The sequence below is a fragment of the Helicoverpa armigera genome, chromosome 26, assembly GCF_030705265.1.
Source record: "Helicoverpa armigera isolate CAAS_96S chromosome 26, ASM3070526v1, whole genome shotgun sequence".
In the NCBI taxonomy this organism is placed as follows: Eukaryota; Metazoa; Arthropoda; class Insecta; order Lepidoptera; family Noctuidae; genus Helicoverpa; species Helicoverpa armigera.
In genome coordinates, this window is record NC_087145.1 from 6,389,351 (window position 1) to 6,412,176 (window position 22,826).

Genomic DNA, 22,826 nt, shown 5'->3' on the forward strand with positions numbered 1-22,826 from the left:
GTAGCTATAATTTTAATAACCACTCAGAATAACGTTATTAATTCGTCGAGTGTAAATGTGTTGACATCCGACAGGTTATAAATCATCATTACGACGAGTTTTTATTTCAAAATGAGTAAATTATGAAGTCAATTAACGTAGAAAATTGAATTTATTATATATCTTCATGTAAACAACGTAATCAAATGCACTAAAGCAATTTTTATCGACCAAGAAGCATTTTAAAATAATATAGGTACACATAACGTTATAATATCTTCATCTGTATCTTTAAAATACTTTTTTGCTATTTACAGGTTATCTTGATTAATAAGGGAGATACTAGTTAATCTCTCAAAAAACATTAAGAAAACTGAAAACATGGGCATGCTAATACAAAAAACAATGTTTCGTCAATGTAGCAATAAATGATGTCCTCCTAGCCGATTATCGGCTACGGCGGTTGTTCTCATGCAAGGAGATCAGTCAACTACTCAGGACATATTATAGTGCACAAGCATTTATTTGCGCAGACACAGGTGCACTCACTATTCCTTAACTCTCATATAGCAATAAATATCATTATATCAGACAATTGCCAACTACTGCGCTCATTGATGCAGGCTTATCTTCAGCAAAAAATATTTTATTATCAAATACTATGACTAAGTATTTTGCATAAGAATTTCACTTACGAAAGTGCACATCGCAACCGCCCTTTGGGAAAAAACATCAACATTGCACAAAACCACTGACAAAGCCTGCGGGTAACCCAACTCTTCGCAATTTAACAAAAAAAAACCACCAAAGAGTGACTCGAACTCGCACACGAAAGGTTCCGTACCATTTTCTATAAAAAGAGACAAGTTTTGTGTATGGGATTCCCCTAAAGTACTTATTTAATTCTAGTTTTCAGTACTTGTTGTTATAGCGGCAATAAAAATACATGACCCATCTGTAAAAATGTCAACTGTCTAACTAAAACGATTAGATACAGCCTAGTGACAGTTAGATGCATAGACGTACAGAAAAACCATAGTAATAGGGTCCCATTTTACCTTTTGTATACGGAACTCTAAAAAGAACTGTTACGCGCTGTTTTTCTCACAATTAGTAGATGCGTTCAGATGTTATGTTGTCTATGGTATGTCTTGTAGATTAGACATGGATAGTTTTAACCAATTCCTTAGAGGTAAGATTTTCCGAGATGATTTGAGATGGGTGATGAGCTTTTAAATTTATCTGATGATGATATAGTTTTGAACATGGTTTTGTATTACTTAAATGTGTGTAACCGAGGTCTGTTAACTGAAGACGAGTTAGAAATATGTATTTTTTGAGTTCGAGTTTAGATTTCTTTCTCGCCCCGTGAGAACTACTACCCGTACCGGGATAATATTATATAGCCTATGTTTCTCGGGAAGGGTGTAGTAGTGAAAGAATTTGTCACATCAGTTCAGCAATTTCGAAGCTCTAATGCACAAACAAACACAAAAAAAATGTCATTGTACTAATGTAGATGTTAGAAAGAACCTTACGCACATTCCTATTGCACACGTTTTCACTGACACAGTCTATCAGGATGTCAGGAAGTACGCCTCGTGAATATAAAGCAGGACTATTTGCAGGTCACTGGGGGAATGCGGGTCAGTGGAGGAATGACCCAGTACGTGGGGTATTGAGTGGGGGAATGGCTGGTCAGCTTGGTGATATGGGTCATTTTGAATGGGGACATGTTACGGTAATAAGATGTAATGGGAACTTGGTAGTGTTTTTTTGTTTGTTATTTATTTTTATTGTTAGTTATGTATTATTGGCAGTCGTTACCGGCAGTCAGAAGGCAGAACGTCTAACAACCAGTCTTACTTAGAGGCATTGGGTTGCCCGGGTAAATAGGTTGATGAAAACACTTAATTGTAATATTGAACAGTTAAGTGTGAAAACTATCAACAGTTATACTTTCTACATAACATATGTATTGTCGTTCCCAAGTTCATCGATTGTTGATCGGTTACCACGGTGATCGGATATTGAAGAAAAACAACACTATTAACAATATCGGGAGGTTATCTCTTGACTATAGACAATAGTCTTTGGTTAAAGAGGTCACTCTCCACAAGTGTTGCAAGGCAAAAAAATATATAGAAATGGGTTGGTAAAAAATTGATTGAATTCTTATGATGCAAGATGGATGCAAGTAAAAATTGAGGAAGTCGAGATTAAGTGTTACGATGGATCTTCTGACGATCGATCATAAGGTTAAGCTGTTTAACGCGGTCGGTCTGTGGATTGGTGACCTTTCAAGTCATAACGAGTTCCTCCGTGTTTCTAAAGGCACGTCTACTTTGCTTCTAGTAAACCAAAAATATTCATCGGAATTTCCCCAAAATTTTACATAACAACTTAATAGCCGACAAATTGACTAAAACCTATACCCAGGCTTCATTAGTCACTTACATAACTTTACAGTAAAAATAAGAACAAGCAAAAATCTTCTAACTCAAACAAAATGCCATTTCCCCATTTCAACATACTTCCGCACTTCAATTTGCTCTCGGCAATCATTTTTTGACAATACACCAATTACCAAAAAGCACAAGCCAATTTAACACTTACTGCTCTCAAAATAGGGGCTAAATTCCTATCACAAACATCACGTAGTAGTGTAAACTTGTGAGAACAGGTGTACTCTACAAAAGAACTAATTACGCATAGAACTGTCAAAACATTAATTATTTCGCACGCTCTCCTTTCTAAAAAGTTGATTGGCACATACCTAATGTGTATCAGAGGACCTTATTTCAAGGTAATAAAGTTTAAACTTGAACAGCTGATGATTTGAAAATTGTACATGAAGTTCTTAATTCGAAATACGTAGTGATGGGAATTTTGTAAACTTGGGAATGTAATGTTTCACTCGTTCTTTCATTCATCTGCGTGAGGCATACAAACTTTTTGCGCAATTATTTTTTGTAGTTACATATATTTTACCTGAAAATAAGCGAAAGTATGCAAAACTGCATGAAATATTAGTTTTTTAAATGTTGTTATACAAACGAGTCGACAAAAGTTTACGTCACTGATGTTATCGATAAAACAGTTCATCTCTTTGGTCGTAATTTTCTTATTTCAGTACATTTCACTTTTACTTGCCCAAAAGAAAGTACGATGTTTCTTGTTTTTATCTGCTTTCGAAATGCCAGTTACTAGCTTATTACTTACTTAAAATTATATGAAATAATGTAACTTTATGTTTTGGTTACTTAAAAATATGTATTTCAATGCAACTTAAATCCACCATCTTTATTTTTTCTAATATAGAACTGTCAAAGTTTGAATTTGTATTACGACAGATCGGAGTTTTGAAATTCGAATGTCTGAAAAAAAAAATTGCGTCGAAAACAGTTTTTTAACGGTTGAGTAAAAGCTTTTCATTGAAAACTAGCTAACGCCCGCTGTTTCACCCACGTCCCGAGATAACTGCTTCCAGTAGCCTGCTGACAAAAAATATCGTATGTCCTTCTCTCGGGTCTAAGCAACCTTTGCTGTAACTTTCTGCTAAAACGATTCACCCATTCTTGAGTTATATTATTATGTAGAGTAACTAACACGACTTTATTTTGTATATAGAAATATAGATTATCGTACTAAATACTATAAATTTAATACATATTTACTGGAAAATATGGCAACTCCGCCATTGCAACTTTCTTTTTATATCTATGTAATATAGGTATAGATAAAGGATTATCGGACTAAATACATTAAAAACAATAGTTATTTAAGGGAAAATACTCATAGATATGATAACTCCACCATTTTATACTACACTACCGCTTCCTAAGTAGCTTAGCGCTTCGAAATGAGTCCTCAACTTTATGGCTAATGGCGGGAAAAGTGTCGAGTAAAAACTTGCCCGAGGGAGCGAGATGACAATGGCGTTTTATGTGAGTGTGAGAGAGAGAGAATGTGTGTCAGTGGGTGAGGAGGGCTCGAGTCAACGCACTTGCAGTTGCACCGCTGTGGTGCAAAAACAAGTGGTATATGCGTTTTTTAATTATTTTCTTGAAGCTTTCATAAATAATTGAGCGAGGTCAAAATGTGTTTATTGTGATTGAAATTTTCACAAATATTTCGATTTATAATCCGACAGCTTTGAAAATGGTCGTTCAAACCAAACATGTGTTGCTGGGGAGTTTGTTGCGAAACTTCTTCCCAGCAATAACACATAGGAAGTGGTAAGGGGTGGGCGTATTGAGATTTTCAAAATGCTGATTTTGCTAATTTTGCTGTGCTGGTTTTCACCCTGATTTTATTAAATGATTTTGATGAAATCCAAAGTAATTGGAAAAACATTTAGACAAAACTTAAAAAATCCCAGTCAATAATCTTTATTTTAAGAGGATATAACGAAACAAAAAACTTAGTTTTTTGTTAAGCAATTTGTCGGCCTCAGAAACGTAGCTTAAAAAATAGACAGACTGGTTAGCTTTTATGGTTTCCTACCATTTAAGTAATGGGTGCCCGTCTCAATGGCAATTAGCCTGAATTCCTTAGCTTAGCAGAGTACCTATAGATCAGCTTACAAGTTTGCAAGCGATACGGGGCTTGAAAACAGAGTAAATCTGTGAAGAATATAAGGATCTAGTCACGAATCGGTCAATTTTGTATAGACCCGTTTTGAATTACGACGAAAATTTGTTATTTTAATCTTTGGATAACGATTGTACACCTAATTCATGATATCTATATTATGTAGATACCGATATTACCAATCGCAGGTTAACACAAATAATGTTTTTATTTTTACACATTTCTTGTAAGTCCCGATGCTTTATAAATACAGGTTAACACTAAATTCTTACATACAAAATTTTATAGATAAGGTCCGTCATTTATCCTTGTGTATTAATTTGCAACCTTTCGCTATACTAAACCGAAAAACTAGCAAGATGAACAGTTTCTTAAGCCCACTCCAGTTAAATGTTACTTAAAAATCTTCCAAAAAGCATAATCATCACAGCCATATTAGCTTCTAAAGTTTCTCAATGTTTTCTCACGTTTAGCCAAATTTTAACGTTCCATATTTATATACAAAGTATTTTGCACAACTCATCGTCCGTTGATATACTAGTTGCGACACCCTGACCCGTTCACATGTTATTCACGAAAATGTTGATTGTTTTAGCCGACTTTTGTTGTACATTTGTAAACTGTTGGTATTTTAATTGGTGATATTTTGTAAGTTTAGCTTAGTTTTTTAAGTATCATTGAAGTTTAGAATTCAGTAAGGATTGAGAGATAATACTTAATGTAAAGATGATGGACGTATTTTTGAAATTAATTCAAATAGTTAAAAAAACTATTTTTTTGGATTTATATCTGTTTATTTCCAAATCATAACACACAATGTTTTTACGATTTTTAAAACTGAAACCATTAAGAAATCGACAGCCATTTCAGTTCAAAACTTGCTTCACAATATCCACGACTTTTGTTAACACAAACTTTCAAAATCAATTAAAACTAACATTGTTATCTACACAACAAAATAATAATAACTAAATAATATTACGACCTAATTTAACTAGACTTCAGTTGCAAAATCGGTACTAGATAGTTGAAATAACCGGTATTTATACCGGTTTTCGATAGATAGGCTTTCATTTCACGTCACTATTCTGTAATAATTCACTAAGTATTGAGAAATGACCTTGTTCATATATTTGTCTTGTCATATGATTAATATCTTGATTGACTTGTAATTAGGTATCACACATACAGGTTTAAAAGAATAGACGTTCATTTACGGCACTTAATTTATCATCTGCCTAGCCTTTTCCTAACTATTTTGGGGTCAGCTTCCAGTCTACTTGGATACAGCTACCAGCATTTTACATGGAGCGATTGCCAAACTGACCTCCTCAGCCCAGTAACCAGGGCATCCCGATACCCCTTGGTAAGAATAGTTGTAGGTCTTTCTGACTTCTGACTACCCGTAACGGCTGCCAAGGATGTTCAAAGGACAGCTGGGAAACAGCAATTTAACGTGCCTTGCGAAACAACTAAGACTATGTGTCTTCTACTTAATTAGAATATCAGTGAATCTCTTACATAATTAACCACATACTTAATTATTAAAAGGTCAATAGCAGAACATCTTATAATGTATGCAAATTATTGAAATACTAACATAATTAGGGTGTAGAAAATCTAGTTTCTACTTTTGATACAAAAGGTTAACAACATAGAAGTCCTTCAAAAAAGCCTAATGATTTTATTTCTTCAAAATTAAGTAAGAACATGTTTATGAAAGTTCAAAGTGCAAAAACGAATACATATGTATTTGTAATCAGTGTTCCAGAATTAATTGATGTAAGACAATGCTTTTGATTTTTAACTTGATTATAACGTCCAATAGGTGCTAGTTATAGAAAAATAAATAAAATAAAATTGGTTATTATAATGTCACGCTTTCCTCTTTTGGGAGGTAGTCAAGAGCCGTAAGTTGACGCTAATGATATTATTCTGATATATTTTTGTCAGAATTTGGTGTCTTATAAAAATTGTGTGTTTTTATCATTTGTCATTGCTTATGGATTTAAAATACTGGATACATGGTTTAAGTATTGGATGTAATCTATTAATTTATAAGTTTATCGTGATCTGGTGCCTGACGTAAATACAACCTTTAGGTAATTAATATCGCCTGTACTCCTTGGTACATAAAAACACATTTTTAAATACCATTCTGTTTCAAAACGGAACTAATCGAGCTGTTATTTCTACATAATAATTAAAGAATTCAAAGTTATACTTTTTAAAGAGTTAACAACCACGATTTTTGCCACAAAAACTAGTTTTGGCTTAATCAAAAGATCAATGGAGTCTTGAATAATTATTTTCGTAGAATATGTGTTTAGTTTACCGCACCTTTAAACAACAAATTAAACTATTCGTCATTTGTTATAAATAAAAAAAGACGGCTGACCTAATGCGGAAGAACAAACCAGTTGAACTTTTTACAATAGCTGACCTTTTTTATATATTATGTTTCTTCTATAGTTAAATAGAATTCAAAAATAACTTGAGCGAGTTGATTAATTCAAGATCAAAGCACTTTTTGGCATAATTTATAAAATCATCACGATTGTTTCTCGTTGTAGACCACATAAATAACGTTTCCATTGATGAAAATAATAGAAATATCTGTCTATACCTGAATATCAACAGTTTTGTTAAAATCTCATGTTATAGAGACCACCTAATGAAAACTTATTTTCATAGCTGTTCTAAGCTAACATAATTTACGTAAAAAAGTAACCATAACACTTTTCTAAACCGAGAATTGAACTTAAAATCCTGCGCTAAAAATTAGTCACAATTATAAGAGTTATCATCATCAACCACTAAACGACCCACTAGAACAGATTAGCTTTACACATAATAAGGCATTAAAATTCCCAGTTCCATTGCAACACTGATTAGCATTACTAAACCCTTAACGACATTTGTGCGTGCACTCTTAGGTTGGATGTCGACACCCCATGTGACCTCACAATTAGTCATCTTAACCAAATACAGTCAAGGACAAAATCGAGTTTTGAATTGGTTTGTCTTTTGAGAAAAAAGGTTAAGTTCCGGGTGTGTTTTGCGATGGTTTTAGGTTATGATGTTTAACGATATTTTAAAGATCACATAACTAACATTACACTCCAAGGGCCCTAGCAAACTACAAACTTTTAGTCGGCCTATAGTTTAATCGTTATCAGGCTCATACCTACCTACATCAGTATAGAGATGAATGGTACACACATATCCGGTTGGTAAGTATTATAATGGTTTAGTGGAAAATCATCAAATGACCCCTCCTGCTTTGGGTGCAGCCCGATGAAATGTCGGACTCTTACTGATTAAAACCCACCATGTTCCTTCTGGAGCCCCTTTGTGTACCAGGGCCGCGGTACCTCTTTCGAACAATCCTGCAGCCATCCTACTAGCTAGACGGTATTGGATTCACGATTACCTTCAAAATAAACTGTCAGCCAACTAGTATCTATCTACATAGCTGTCAGTCTATCTATCTAATAGTTCAGTCTGTTTTACCAATGACTTCACTCACACCGGAGCGCCCCGTCCATTCACGCGTGCTGTTACAAAATTGCGAGCAACGCCGATAGGCTCCATTGAATGCTCGGAAGTAAACGCTTCCTACACTCGCGAATCTCTTGGTAAATGTTACGAGTTACGCAACGGTGTGATATAAGGTCTTGCGTTGGGAGCCATGAGATCTAGCCATTGTTTGGGGATTTTCGAAATAGTTATTAAAATGAGCGCTTTGATATGTCTCTATGACTCAAGTGTTTGGATAGTGTGGTATTTCATAAGTTGTATTCACTCACTTAGGTCTGATTTACGACAAACAAATGATTGATTTTCTGTTTATGTAATGACAAAAATACATAGACTTAAGCCACGTATTTTGACTTATCAGATATTGTCAGCGCATCTTCTTTAGTTAACTTTAATTATGCTGGTGGCCAAATCTTCCCAAAAAATAGGCGCCCATCTCAACCGTTCACAGATGAAAAACCACTATGTGTGATTTCAAATAGAGTGTATCAATATTTACAGTAACTTCAAGCCTATCCACAGGTTATCTTATTGTGTTGTAAATGCTAACTGCATGATATCCGATATCTACAAGATAAACAAGTTAGTAAAGGGCTGTGTGGGCAATTGCAGGTCATAATACACTGTCCATAGGTTAAAGAGCTTTGCTATAAGTTATATAGACTTATTAACTTATTGCGAAATAATATAAACTTTCCTAAAATTTACGCAAAATTACCTATTACAGGCAATTTACGATAACATTCTCTTAAGTAATGTAATTTTACAGAAAACAAACTACCGAACTTTACTTCACCAATGAACAAGGCTTTGAATCAACCTTATCAAGTACATACAGTGAAAATCTAAATACAATTCATACCAAAGAATAACCTACACCATAATGAAACACAAGGAACCCCAACCAAGATACTTACCAGAGATAAAATAATGATCCCTATTAAATAATCAATAGCATTATATGCTAATAGTACAGAGCGCTTCCCATACACCGCCATTGTTCCAATGTGACCCAGAAACCATAGTGAGTGACTGACTGACCTTCTGCGGTACAACACTTGAAAATAGTCAGTCAGGTGAAACAGTTCCTGGGTGCTGCACTATATGTTTCACATGGTTTCATTCGTTTCCCGAGGGGGCATTTTGCATTTTGGTTTTTTTTTACCAATTTCGTTGAGTGACAATTCACTTAAGTTTTATCTACCTGTAATTCAAATCGAGATTAAATAACATATTTATCATTCCGCTATTCATTACCATTTTATTTATTCACTCAATTAAAATTGGTGCAATTTAAAGTTGAATTGCATTAAAGAAAACATTGAGTATTGCCAATCCTAAAAAAGCGATTACCCCAAATTCAATAAAAGGAACTGACATTCCACATTTAAATCTATTTATTCTATTCGCGTCACAGACTGCACACTGGCCAGAAAGCGACATCCAAGTGAAAGTAGACAAAAAACTATTTTATTTTAAATTTCACATTCCGAATAATTTCGTTCACACGCCTAATGTGATAATCTTGCGTTCATGGTCTGACTACCGCGAAATTTGGTTACTAAACATGTTGTCATAGTAAATTGAAATAGACAACGTCAATTTGGCGCGCTTCTCGACGCCATTTTGAACTTTATCGTAAAGAGGTAACGGTGTTACCACTAAAAAACTAAAAAATATTGCACATGTTTCCTTGCTCAATTACGATGGTTTTTTTTGTTAGTTTGTCTGGAAATCATTTCAAGATGGGCAGCAATCAAATTTTATTGTGTAATGCTGAGGTTTAGCTTATAAAGGTCATTTACCTCTTAATGTATGGATCGAAGTCATAACTGATTTTATAACCATCATACTGTTATGAGAAGTGCGTTACGCTAGTCATAGTTTTTACGGTTTTGAAGTAAAAAGGGGCCAAGAATCATGAATCACGTATAATTTATAATCACGTACCTTTTAGGAATGATTAATACCTTTGATGGAAAGTCCGTCAGAGAAAGAAGAAAGTTCGTTAAATTTTATAAATCGAATCACATTCTTACCACGCCTTCGAAATTCAAAATGAGGTAAAAAGTGATCGAACTTAACCCATGCGCCTGCGATCGGTGTCGCATAGCAAATTCACATAACTTTGTATTTTTATTGTTATTTTGAACTATATCTGTGTACATTTAAGGGGCAATTTCGCTTGTTTTTTACCTTCTACTTATTGAAGGCGACGTGAATGTCAAGTACATGAAATCGTTTATAGTGGTTCGCTAATTTTCGGTCACTTTCGAGGCCAATGGCATTGGTGAAAGACTATTAACATGTCATAAACTAGTCTACATACAATATGTCAACATATTTTGACACAAAAAAGGAACCTATTTGAAAAAATGCATCTAAAATTATGTTTGTTCATCACTCACAAAAAGTAATCGTTCATTATATTCGGGTCATATTACCGAGTTGAGAGTGAAACTGCATTTTTGATGTACCCAGTACCCGCCCACAGATGCCGGGCGTCTGACGCACAGTGCTTCAAACTCTACACTTATGTGGACAAAAATACTTTTGCAATGAGCTTTTGTTTTTGTAACACACTTTTTTATGACTTTCTCGTGTGTTATTGCGAATTTTCGTACATATGTACTGTTTTTTTCGCCTTTATGATACTTAAACTTAACCTTGGATCTGTTTAACTGTGAAATCGTGCCGTTATTTTCAAGTTTATTTTAACAATTGAGTTTTTTTCTTTTCTTACAAAATGCACATTGATCAACAATTTATTGGGGTTTATTGACTTAAAGTCCAAACACAATACTTACAACTGACATTATTTATAAATAAAAAACACAGCAACATGCAATTTCGATTACTCAACCTTAAAAAAATACCTTGACAGCAAACTTTGCTCTTAAAAATCACATTCATTCAATAGTTATTTTGTCCATAAAAACACACTTATAACCACAGTGCATTACCAGTTACGTAGTCTAGTTAATTACAGCGTACTAACCATAAGATTATAGTTGGTTTGAGCATTCTGGGTCAATGCGGCTGATCAGTCGATGAACGAACGTGGTCATTTTGAACTGGCCATTGACTATGCCTGATTGCTGGCTTTACTTCGTATTTTGTAAGCCTTGATCTTGATTGAAAATTTATGCTACTACTTGATTATATTTGTTCACTGTTCAGATAACTAGACAACAGTTGGTAATGGTAAGGGCTTATGAAATCAAAATGGAATAAGATTTGTGTTTTTATGCGTTGGTTTGAGATTTAAGTAGTGTAATATTTATTAGAAACATAAAATATTTAATTATTGAACGACACAGTTTGAATATTAGTGAATGAAAGTCGTCGAGTTATTAACGTGGGTAAATAACAAGGACTAGCTGCATATACCTACAGTATGTACATACCTATACAATTTTTTTTCTTCATCGTATGATATAAAAAAAGAAAGCGTCATTCTTCATCGTCATGAATACATGGTCATAATGTGCTAACTGTATAAACAACATTAAAAGAAAAACCGGTTGAAAAAACTTGAATGAGATGACGAATCTCGCACCAAAATTTACTTTCCTCCATTATTTTCCTACGGTAAACTATGAAGTGGTGTAACACTAACAGTTAACTGAATAAAACCTCTGAATAGTGACGTATTCATCTATAATGCCTTTCGTTTGTAAAAAAGAATAATACAGCAAACATTCTTTCACAACTCAACAAAATCGAAAGTGTTTGAAAAGTGTGAATTGGGAAAAAAACTTGCGCTTGCGATGCCAATTGTCGACCTATGGATAGGGTTGCCAGATTCTTCACTAACAATTACCCAGAAAATTGGGGAGTACGCTTATCTTTTGTATATTTTTCTTAAACTTAGGCTCAATCTATTAACCTACAAAAACATAGTAATTAAACTATTATTGATAACGTACGATATTTTTTCAAGCACTCTCATTATCAATAACCTTGAGAATAATAGCACCATATTTAGCATAATAATGCAAACGCCCACAAGACTATTATCCATTGTAAATTGCTTAATAAACATACTAACGATATAATCTGATGTAACTGTACCGAATTATGAATACCAATATTGATTTAATACATAGATTAGTCTCGAAATATCGGTCAATTTACTCACGAGATAAAAATATAATTGTGAGCTCTATGTTTCTTGATTTTTTGCTTGCGTAAATTATGTCTTAATATGTTTATCGTGTATATTTTTTTCTACAAAATTAAACACAGTGCAAAAGATACTAGCTTGTTTTGAAAACAGTTTAATACAAAATGATTTTAACTATTATGATACCTAACATAAATTTAAATCTCCCAAAAACCGGGGTAATAAAGATTCATAACCTGGCAACCCTGTACGATCGGGGTCATAGTAAAAGCGAAAAGCGCGAAACAGGTTCTGATTCAAATTTGGGTTTGTGACAGGTTGTTTTCTCTTGCCCTGAGGAGGCGCGCGCGCAGCTGTGAGATCGAAATGCCAAGCACGAGTTTGGCAAACACGAACACTTTATTTGTTTAAGATTTTCTACTGAAGACAGTAGTTTATTATTGCCTTTGACTGCTTTTAAAGTTACGTTAGTCAAATCTTTTTAACGGATGGGAAATCTTTTTATCCGGGTGGGCGAAGTAGTTCCCACGGAACAGGCTAAAAATACTGTCTTTAATATGAGGAAGCTTTATTGTTTTTACTTCTGCCTACGGGATCCTAAGAAAATGAAATGCAAATATTTTTGAAAAGTCAAGGTACATTATACAGACTTGCAGTTGCAACGCAATATTTTAATCCTAGCAATTACGTATTCATTTTATTGCGGCACCTGACTTAACGGATTTAAAATCTTATCTTTTGTAAGCCTTTTTATTTACTTTTTCCTTGACTTCAAAGTCTACATCCTTGTTAAATTGCAAGTAGGAGCTTTTGTTTCTTTTTATTGTCTAAAAGTTTCACCTCTTAAGAAACATAGGCATTTAACTATAACTAAATTATAACTGTCTAGCAGACTCATTTACTATAAGTTACCAACTAAAAGACGGAAACTTCAAAACATCTCCGCGAACATTTTCTAGAGATTTTATAGATATAACGTCAAATAATTATGTAAACTTTTTTAACACTATTTTAATAAATATAACTTCAACATCAACAGTTTTAAGTAGAGGTAGGCCTTATCATTCCATTTGTTCCAGTCCAATTTCGTGCTAAAATAGGCCTTATCTTATTTACACATAACTTCAACTGATTACTATAACAAAGCTTCGAAACAAGTTTAGAACTACAGTATACCTAACAAGTACAATACGTAGGTGAATACAGAGCAGTTATACAGGAAACCCAGTTGATAGGAATGAAAGTAAGGCCGACTCGAGGTCACACAGACTGATCTTATTTGTGTTGTGTGTAGTGAAGTAGGGCTTGTAGTCAGCCCTTTTAAGTTAAGGCTATATAATAGAGTATATACTACCTTTTGTCTTTTAGAGGCTTATGCTTGTGCTTTTAGAATCAGAACTTATTTTTTTTTAAATCTCGTAAAAGAGCTTTTATGACAATGTTGCCAGCTTGTACCCATACAAAGTGGTGCTCTTGTACCTTATGTCCTATTTATCTAGTACCAGAAACAATCACAATACAAGCTTTGACCAAAATGCATTTACATTCATCATTCTGAACACGATACATTGTTCCCAAAGTATCAAGCAGACAACCTCCAACTCATCTTTCAGAGAAAACTCAAAAATATAATATATGTATGTAGGCACTAAACAAACACTAACCGCTCTAAAATCCTAAATAATATTTTCCAAAAAATATATTACACCACCCAGAAAATTAAATCCCCTAGCATATCTCCTCACTACAAACCAGTCACCAATCATTATTCTCGAAGTCTATACATTCCACACGCCGTCTACTCTCTCCAAAACCATTAAAATACCATTAGAGGTTTTCTAAAACAATCTATCGGATCACGGATGAATGCCATGGGCGATTGACACATTCTATGGTGTATGTAGTAGGTAATAATGTTGGCGATTTCACGCGAAATACCTAGTCCAGTGGAAGATATTTCTCTAATAGTAGGTACACAGTTTTGCTCGTGAATGGCGTAGAGTTTCCTGCAGTTTCGATGGGGTAATTTCTATAGCATATACTGGTTTCCGCCATTGGTTTCTTCCTTGTCCTGTGTTAACTACTCTGCGCATCCGGATAAAAAGTAGCCTTCCTTGATAAATGGATAACACTGAAAGAATTATTTGAAATAGTACCAGTAGTTCATGAGAATAGCTCCAAACCAAACAAAAAAACTATTCAACTTAATAATACCCAACAGTTATGATCATTAGGTGTAGATTACTCAATCCTAGAAGCTTGCAATAATAACATTTCTTTGACCCGCTTATATGTGACCCACTTTAATCAACGCCAGCTTTTCTTCTCAAGTTTCCCTCATTTCCTCTGACATTTCAATTTTCTTGCGACTTTCCACAACATCACCTAAGCTTCGTCTAACAGTAATGATGATCGCCAATTGTCCCGTTGATCGGCGCGTGCGCACCTGCCCAACGCAGCCATTAGTGGCCGCCTGTCACACCGCACCGTAACAAATGCGTAGGGAATCGATTCAGCGAACAATATAGTTGTGAACACAGAATTATACGGACAATCTTTTATTGTGTTTTCTAATTTTTATTTATGTCTTGTGGACGTCTTATAACTTTCACCAATGATGGGTTATTTTAATCGAAATGTTTATTGTTAGATTTCACAAATACATATATTTTTATTGGCAGCTTCTGCCGAGAGTTTCGCCTTGTGGTTTCGTAAATATATGTGTTATAACTTAAGGCAGTTAGAGACAGTTTAACTTTCTAGAATATTCAAAAGATTGCTTTTCACAAACAAACTTAGTGTCTCTTTTATTCGTACAACCGCTTCACAACTGATCGCAATCTTTCATACCATTACAAACTCAAGCATGAACGCTACATAACGGTGTGACAGGAGGAAATGCGACAGTAATGTATCCAATACCACAGATATGTGGAACATTTTGCTCAAGCATTTCCTATAGCCACGCACATTGGTATGTGGACTATGCAGATAAACTTAATGATAGAATGACAGTTTGATACAGATATTTTGATATTTATAGGCCTTTTGATAGCATTTTTAAAAAACTTTACAGGAAAATATGTTTAGTTCCTTGTGGAAGTTTCTTTAATAAGAATTTAAGCTTCATTGTTTCTGATTGCTTGTAGTGATTTATTTGATTAATAATTTGATTTGATTTATCTTAAACTACGGCGGAAAATCCTAGTTTCGATTGTCTTAGAATATTGTATGGAACATTTTCTCCTTATAGCAGGAGTTTTATAGCACTGGTACTCGGCTGAATACGGTCAGACTGGAAGACGACCCCAACATAGTTTGGAAAAAGGCTCAGACGATGATGATGATGAGCAGTAGTTTTAAAATTTATATTAGTAAAGTAGGTTTTATTATAGCTATAGCAACAAAGTACATTTTTTTCATGTCATCAAAAATTATATACCACCGGAACTAATAATTGACCAAATGCTTTCCACAGACTTATTCATCCTACCCGACCCTTGGGAAAAACCTATGATAATACAACATAATGATCATGACACAACAATGTGCCTTTCCCCGCGTAATCCTTCGTATCGAATGTTCGAGGCGCCTCAAATACCAAGGCTGAGCGACCTCAGTGCAAGGCTCTGAGTAGATAACAATGCAGTTTAACTTATATGTGCTTAAGATAATATGAAAGGTATAATGTTTTAATGTTAGCATATCAATAAGTAACAGTAGACTTCAGTATCTTGTTATTTTAAAAGTCTGATTTTATTGTGCCTATCTTTGAATAGAAGCACTACTTTTATAAAATGCTTTTTAGAAATGTGTGTTTCATAGAACTAGCCTCAAACTAGTATTAATATTCTCAATCAATTATTACTTATACAAGAGGAAATCACTTTATCGTTGAATAAACTTACGACACCATAAGTAATGATTGTAGCGTCTCTTCATCTCGAGTTTATTACCTGAAACAAATAAATTATATCATAAGTATGGGAATATAAAGTTTCAAAAGTCATCATTTTCTTATGTTATATCTTAGTTGGTAAGCCTGAATAAATAAATCATCTCCCGAGCTTTTTCCCCAAATGTGTTGTGATCGGCTTCCAGGCTAACCTAAAGGCTAGGCTAAAGATACAGCTGAGTAGCACTATTCCGACTATCTTACGATAGTCGGAATAGTGCTACTCAGCTGTATAGAAGGTAACTTCTCAACCCAGTTACCCTGGTAACCAAATACCTACCCTTTGGTAAGACTGGTTGTCAGACCTGCTGACTTCTGACTACCCGTAACGACAGCCAATGATATTCAAATGACAGACCGGACAATTTAAAGTCGAAGCAGTCTTTAGCATTGATAGTAAAAGTAGACAAATATATTCAGAGAGTGTTCAAAAGGCGATAACCTCAATGTCAAATGGTTTTAGAATAACAAATGAATCCTTGTTGGCACAATAGAAAGTTTTAGTAAAGTTTGTTGATCTGAAGGAATGTGGCGAAGTTTTTGACCTATGAGTCATGTGATCATTGTTGAGAGTTTTACGTTTTAATTTGCTTTACTACTATTACTGAATGTTGATATGTTGTCATCTAGTCAATCTGAGTTTATTTGTTTGTTAAGTTGAATGTTAGATAGCCCATTTATCGAGAAAGGCATTTATATGTTACTGTTTTCTTTCGCAATAGTGGCGACGGAACGGGTGAAAACTATAAAAGCCAAGAAAAGGACTAATATCGATTAAGCATACATATTACAGTATGCATTATCATAATAACATAGATCACTAGCAGTTCCCCACGGTTTTACAGGTTTTGGTGTTATTTCCTAGGCTCTATACTATCTGTGCACAAAATTTTCAATCGGTTACTCTTAAATCATGGGTGACACCATGGATACACAAGTAACATATATAAAAGCTCACGAATGAGTTCATGCGAGACATTGCCTCACATGTTATTTGTTCGCACAGTATTTCACATAATCGCGTGCGCATCTATCTGCATGGTTGTGTGGAGCAAAGTATACGATGTAGGCCATGCTAAGAACTAGCAGTTCCCGGTCTCACCCTTATTCTGAATAAACGACCGTACTTTAATAGTTAAATTAACTACTTTCTTAAAAGCTACATAGCTGTTACACGCGCGTGCCGATGGGAACTTCTTCCCGCACACGGATAAAAGTAGCCCTTGTCCGTTCTCAGGCTTACAGACAGGCATACAGACAGACAGAGATACCTGACCATATATCAATCTTATGTATAATATTTTTATGGTAAAAGACGACTAACCGCCATAAATGAATATTGATTCCTCAGGTTTTTAATGGTACTGGTTGAAATGACATAGGTATGTACTAAGATAATAGTTCAAAACACAATCTTTCTTATTTTATACCATAAACAACACTAATCACTAGTTGTATCAACGACGCATGCGCAAGATAGTCCATTGGCATCACTCTCGCGCATCGCCGACCATGAAAATGGCGCTAATCATATTTTTTACTATTGGTTAAAATACATTAGATTCATAAAATGTAGAAAACAAGGTGCAAAAAGTTGAAAGAAAATTCGCATTTTTTTAACCGACCTCAAAAAAAATTAGGGGGTTTTCAGTTCGTTGGGATCTGAAATTTTATTTACTTGGTAAGTACTATCGTCATACTTTCTGGCTTCTGACTTGCCGTATCTACTGCGAAAGCCGCGAACTGAATTCTTTATTTAAGTAAAGGGATAAATACTGCCAAAGATGTTTAAAAGACTGCCAGGACTCACCAATTTAACGTGCTTACCGAAACACGGAGAAATTATCATGACAAAACGGTCATCCATATACGGATCAACCGCACCAAGCGTTGCTTAACCGTATAATTTATCGTCCCGTACAGTTACTACTAAGCCACAAAATGAAATCTCATTCATACAAAACCTCTAAAATTTCTACTTTACAAACATAATATCTAAATAACAAACAGACTCGGTCAACAGTGAATCACTAGTACTTTCATCTAAACCTGTAGGGTTAGGACTTTCACTTTACTTACTATAGAAATGTTTGTATGGAAAACTAACATAACTTATGTATTAGTGTATTTGGTTTCTATAGTTGTTTACTAATGGCCATTTTCGATATTCTATCTGTTGATTTGTTTATTAAAGATAGAATTTTGATATTAGCCCCATACAAGTTACGTTAAATTGTATCCTATCCTTATAGGGACAACTACAGATAAATGAGATATTGGGAAAGGCCGTAATAGTCATTTTGAGATAAGACTTTCGAGTTCAATGTACGAGCTCTACAAAGAATGAATAAAATATATGTATTTTTAAGGGTTTACTACTGAAATTGTCAAATGGGATCCTATTAATACGCTGTCCGTCTGTCTGTTTCTTTACGAGGCTTTAGTTGTCTCATGAAGTAAATACTTTGTGAGAAGGTTGATTACAAAAGACTTATTTCTGTTGACAAAAAACTAAATACCAACTGTTTTACTAAAAGTAAATTAACAAGGCAAATCTAACTGACGAGTTAATCAACAGATTCAACAAAAATAAAATTATCAAAAATTTACAACCATCACAGAGTTGGTTGACTCTCTGTCGCAAGACTGCACAAAGGAAGCGAAAGATTTTGAAACTGCAGTAAAAAGTAAGAAGTCCGATATAAATATGTTGCTCAATGAACGGAAACAAAAACTATTGGGAGCGGTCACGAGCTACGTTTTACGTAAAAACTTATAGAATGATGGATTTCCGATACTTTGATAACATTCCTTTAGCACCTAACAATTGAGAAGAGCAATGTTATTATCGAAATAATGAGTATGCCTTCAAATGAAATTTTGATGCGTACTGAATTTTATTTATAAATCTCTCACGGAATCAATGCTACATACTTTTCAAAAAAAAAGTTGACACGGTTGAAAAGTAACGACTGATTAGATCATGTAACTTTTTATTTAAAACAAGGAAACTCAAAATATATAGAAAAAAATTAACCTCTATAGAAAAGCTCTGTATTTCTACTAAAACTAACCATTTATAATATAATGTATTAATAAAAAAAGTCGATTAGTTTATTAACAGCTAAACAACATTAAAAATAAAGCTCATCCTTATGTTAATAAAAGGTGGAAAATTTTGAGATCTACCGCAGATAAATATAATAAATAATATCCTCGTATATCGATCATATCTTCATATACACCGCTTCTTCTTATATTATAATTACCAAAAACTAATCGTGACCAAAAACGACTAAAATAGTAACGTTTCTACGAATCCATAAAACATGGGTGCTATAAGAAAAAATATTGACTTTGAACCTCTACTATGTATCTATAATTTTATAAGACTTTTTGTCACTGGTATATTTTAAAAGTATTATTTTCCTTCTATATTCTATGAACATATTGGACATACTGGAAGCCGACCCCAACATTAGTTGGGAGAAGGCTCGGGAGATGATTATGATGATTCTCTGAACGTATTGGTTTTAGTCTGGACAAGATTTGTGGCCAGTGACCAGACTAATCAATTAGTTTGACCAACTAATATATTAGTTTGACTAACTAATTGATTAGTTCCAAGAACCAGGAATATTTATTGATATTTTATGCGTTCCGTGAAATAGGAAACTTACATACTCGAAGTATTGCATATAAGCATGAATAAAGTAAATCAAGATACGACTAAAAATTTGTATAACATCTAATGGACAAACTATGAGGGTTTAAAAACAGATTTTTTGTCCCAAATACCAGACAGACCCATGCCAAAAAACTAGCTTAATCACACAAAAGATCCACCTTATGGCATCATTCTTAAAAATAAACTTAAGGTTGGGTCTTCTTCGCATTTAAGTTTTTTAAACAAATCACGTCTTGAATAATGCTAAGATATAAGTCCAATGCGTTTTATTTGACTCATTTCATGTTGTTTTAATAGTCCTGTAACTATAAAAGAAAAACTTTAAATTAACAGCTGCAATAGGCATCTTTTTGTCGCATTACAAGTTTAGTTACCTATAATAAAATTGGTTTGTTATATCAATTAACAAAGATTTCAAAAGATTTGTGGAGCTTATTATGTTTCTTCGAAACAGATCACCATACATAACTATAAGAAAATTGGCTAAAAAATATTTCATGAAAGTAAACATAAAAGAAAATCATACACCTAATTTTCCTCATCAAAGTCGGTCAAATCACCACAGTGGCCAAGAAACAATGAATACAAACAAAAATCAACACACTTACACCGACAAAGAAAACTCCAGTTAATTTACATAACAATTAAATAACACAGTTAAAGTCTAACTGCCCGTAACAAAGAGGATTAACTATTACACAAATTACTTTTGTGATCTGTTTCAAGGTTAAAAACATGCTATTTGCATGCGTGCGCGCATCGGGCATGGATATGCATGCGTGCGTGCTTACATGTCTTTTGGACGTTTCACGGAAGCCATTTTGAAAATGACAACTATTTAGAGTAAACGATTTTCAGCCTTACTGATAAAAATCAACTAATCATCGTCTAAGTATTGTTTTAACTAATTACTACTTAAAGCCTTAAGTAGCGATTAAATTATTTTGACCTATAAACGTTGCTTAATCATGACTTAAGTAATGAACAGATAATGACATAAAAACATACTAATTTCTCAACACTACCTGAATGTTGGTAGCTTAAAAAAATATTTGTCATCAAAACGTTGTGTAATAGCAACAATGGCATCCGTAAAATATAAAATTAAAAAGTTGAGCTGTCAATAAACCGGAAATGAAAAATCAGCTGGTAAGAATCCAGCCATTTTGCTAATTAGCGGGTTAAACAAGGGTGTGAGGCTACTTAATTTGACAACTCATTTAAGACATTGATAAGAAAATAATTTAGTTAAGCCACGTTTATACGTAAGATTTTTTCTTAAACACCCCTTAAGTATAACTTATTATTTAATTCACGTTTTTAAGTAAGACCGTACGTGTTTTTGATCAACATTCGCAGATTTCTGGGAGTACTATTCTCGCAACCGGGTAGAAAGAAACCTATGTTTTTTTTTTCAGGTTTTAGATGATCTATCAGCAAAATTTCAAGAAAATTGGTTCAGTAGTTTTAGCGTGAAAGGTTAATAGATTGATTAGTTTCGCATTCATATGAGTGTCGCCTTTGGATGCATGTAAAAAACGGAGAAAAAACTTTGTAATTTCTGTAAACTCGATAACCTTAAATACTTAAGAAAGGCTCGCTATTTAAGGCAATACTACTTGTTACCATATTTAGTGGTATTGTAAAACTACCAGGTCATTGCCCTCTCGGAACTTAAGTAACAGTTTAACTACGAAATACGGTCTTAAATTCACTTTTATTTGTAACGGATAGTTGTTTTGGTGGAAATATTGTAGAACGTTATTTTTTTGGAGAATACGTATGATACTACTTACATTATGCTTATGGCGTGTGTGTGAAATTGTACAAATCCTAACAACCACCCAACTTCAATAGGCACAATTTTTGTTTCTTTGACTGTTACGACAAAGAAGGAAGGAAAGATAACGGAGATGCCATAAAGAAGGTCAGGCACCATCTTGTAAGTCAAAGTAACGTACGGTAGGCATGATCAGTTACTAGAACAAACGAGGCGTTCAGGTTCCTTGTCAAATCAAAACCAATCTGCCAGATCTGTCTAAGATTGGTGATTTTATTCTGAAAATAATGGGCGTGTAAGGGCCGAGCTTGTAACGTTCCCCTTCAACCGAACACCCGCAAATGTAGGTGGCCTTTAGCTCGTTATTATAAAAATTACACCTTATTTTAAAGATCACTACAGTTAAGTAATACAAATGGAAGTCTTCCGCCTATCACATTTAATTAAAACAGAAGTGCGTACAATATTATACAGAAAAAAATATATAATAATACGCAATATAATTATACTCTAAAACAATCAGAGTAGATAATGCGTACAGTGATCTAACTGTGACCTGATAACCCACACATTTGCGACATTCATATTACATTAACACTCTTACATAAAAACAACGAAGATTTTTCGAAAAGGGTGTGGTGGTATTGCAAGCGGAGCGATTTTTGAACCCATATAAAAATGTAAAACTTTTGAAAATTGATGTGTTTTCGCAAGTAAAGCATATTGATTATTTTAAAACTTGTTTTTTTTTTGGGAGTTTGTATGTTTTTAATCACGTTCGCTAATGATAATTATATACTTTCGTTTTGAATCACATTACAGAGGGTTTTCTTAGCATTGAAGGTTCTTTTTAAATATTCTTCTCGTCATATTACTGTTTGATAAGACCTTCAAAGTCTTGAATTAAATTAAGTAATTAAATTAAACATGTTTCGCGTACAATAAAAACAAAAGAGAGTTTTGCAAAAAAGATCTTTTAGATCAGCTATTACCACAAGCAACTTTACAAATCTTAGTATTTATTTCGCCAATGACATTTTAAGTAATAGTATCTATCTCACCAATGACATTTTAAGTAATAAAACATAACTTTAGTATACCTTTTAGACTCGTTTAGCAATAACTTCAGCTAAAACACCAATATGTACAAAGTAGCATTTCTGAG

At 33.8% G+C, this 22,826-nt stretch overlaps 1 protein-coding gene across 1 annotated transcript in view; it reads right to left on the minus strand.

Moving 5' to 3' along the window:
- Window positions 1-22,826, minus strand: part of LOC110372666 (uncharacterized) — a 96,420-nt gene that overhangs the window by 25,022 nt on the left and 48,572 nt on the right. The gene's annotated exons all lie outside the window — the stretch shown is intronic.